General features: G+C 39.1%; 1 pseudogene; it reads right to left on the bottom strand.

The window, feature by feature from the left end:
- Positions 1-640: 640 nt before the first annotated feature.
- On the bottom strand, positions 641-1,936 carry LOC138142345 (large ribosomal subunit protein eL42-like; annotated as a pseudogene).
- Between the last annotated feature and the right edge of the window lie 296 nt (positions 1,937-2,232).

The following is a 2,232-nucleotide window of genomic DNA, read 5'->3' on the forward strand; positions in this document are numbered from 1 at the left end:
ATGTCAAAAAAGGAAATGAGGTTAGTCTAACATGAAATGTTCTTGTTACAGTCAAGCTGGTTCCTTGTGATCACTGCTTTCCTTTCTAGATGTTCACTAACCAGGAATCAAAGACCACTTCTAAAATTCTGTGCTGTGATTCAATTAAAAATAGTGCTCCATTGGCAGTCAGAGGATCTAGTTTAAAATCCTTGCTCCACAATTACACATTATGTGATCTTCAGCAAAGCATTTAACCCCTAGAGGACTCAGTTTCCTCATCTATAAAATGAGGGATTTGAATTTGATGACCACCAAAGTTTTCTTTTTTTCCAGCTCTAAGTATATGACTCAAAAATGAATTATGTTAGCTAGTAGCTGTAGATATTGCCATGAACAAGTTCATATTTTTTTTCTTTATGTGTCAGCTTGGTGTATTATAGAAACTCAAAAAATTAACCTCTTCCCTCAGACATATGCCAGTGGCATGCCAGTTTAAAGCTATTCTAATATGTGTGTCTATTTCTGAAACTTAATTTTTATTTCTACAATTTCATTCTATATGGACAATAAGAACACAAGGAAGGAACATGCTGAAGTCTTTTGTTAGTATGCTTTTAATTCTGATTTAATCAGTACTTATATAATTATAGCTACTAAGTTTATTATTATTATTATTATTTTTAGGAAGACTCAACATTTATTAAGCACCTTTTGTGTGAAAGGCACAGTGCTGGCACCGTGCCAAGATACAAAGATTGACACGGATAAACATTCTGCCCTCGAGAGGGCTTAAAGCCTAATATGGATTTATGTAATATAAAAAACGATGTAAAATAAAGCAACAATGACCTCCATTCTTTACTGTTTCAAACCTTAACCAGCTGTCATTCCCACCCACCCCTAAACAATTAACAGTTTTCAATTAACAGGTCATCCCTTTAGATACTGTAAGTCACTTAATATTCTGAAAACAAGGTACAAAAGTTTTCAATAGGCCATCCCTTTAATGACCAGGCAATTAAATCATTATTAATTAGTTCTCCACAAAGAACCCTAGCAACCCAAACAGATATGGGAAACCATTCATATTTTGGAAACAGGGCAATGCCTGAATGAATTACTTTGGACTTGCTGGAAACCTATAAAACAGGGGCTAGCTATCCCTATCTTTAATTCCTTTGAATCCCAATTTACCTAGGAATTCAGGCTGTCAGTAGCTATTTTAGCCATAGTACTAATAACCAAGGTCCCCAGGTCTCCCCCCCCCCCCAGAAATGTCCAGCTGGGCTTTCTCTCCATGACACAAAAATCTCATCAAGTAGATGATTAAAGTCACAACACTCAGTCACATCCTCAAGAACTTTTCCTACATAGGAAAAGTTTCACACAGTATGAGACTTGGTTTTACTCAAGCCTCTTCCTTTCCAAGACAGAAAACACAAAACCAAGGAATGGAATGGAATGATTTTTTTCTATCAAGACAAAAACAATGAAGTTCAGAACTGGATCACTTGGCCCTTTCTCTTCTTATCTCCTCCCAGTTCAAAATGCTTACACCTCTTAATGGCAAGCATCCTCTTAGACCTGCAGCTGGGTTCCACACATTGAAGCATCAGTACAATCTTTTTTGTGGTCTTTGCCTTTTTCCGGAAAACTGGTTTTGTTTGACCACCATAGCCACTCTGCTTCCGATTGTATTGCCTTTTCCCCTGTGCGTAGTGGGAATCCTTGCCTTTCTTGTACTGCGTCACTTTGTGAAGCTGGTGCTTGCCTCACTTTTTGCAGAAAGTTCTGCGAGTTTTGGGGAAGTTCACCGAAGGGCAGCGCTGCGCTTCCACCCGGGCTTGTCTGATGTCTAGGACGCTGGGGTCCCTCGGCCGAGCGCTCATAGGCGAGCGCTCGGCCGAGGACGACGAGCTGAAGACGACCGGCTTCGAAGGATGGCAGCGAAAGACTGACTACTAAGTTTATTATTAATGAAAATCATTTCAAAAATGAAACTAGAGTTATTAAGAATAATTTAACTGCTAATATTTCACAGAATATCAGAGTCAGGAGGGACTTAGAAGTGCATCTAAACATATAAATAATTAAGCACTAAACAGTAGATGAAAGGGGTTCCCCCCACAATGTATCTAGGCAGCTAGATGGTAGAGTGGATGGAGTGCTGGGCCTGACATCAAAAAGATTCCTCTTTATGAGTTCAAATCCAGTCTCAGATACTTATTAGTCATGTGACCCTGGGCAGGT

The sequence above is a fragment of the Petaurus breviceps genome, unplaced genomic scaffold, assembly GCF_028583685.1.
Source record: "Petaurus breviceps papuanus isolate PSGF00001 unplaced genomic scaffold, PetGlider_PUasm1.0 90564, whole genome shotgun sequence".
NCBI classification, from domain to species: Eukaryota; Metazoa; Chordata; class Mammalia; order Diprotodontia; family Petauridae; genus Petaurus; species Petaurus breviceps.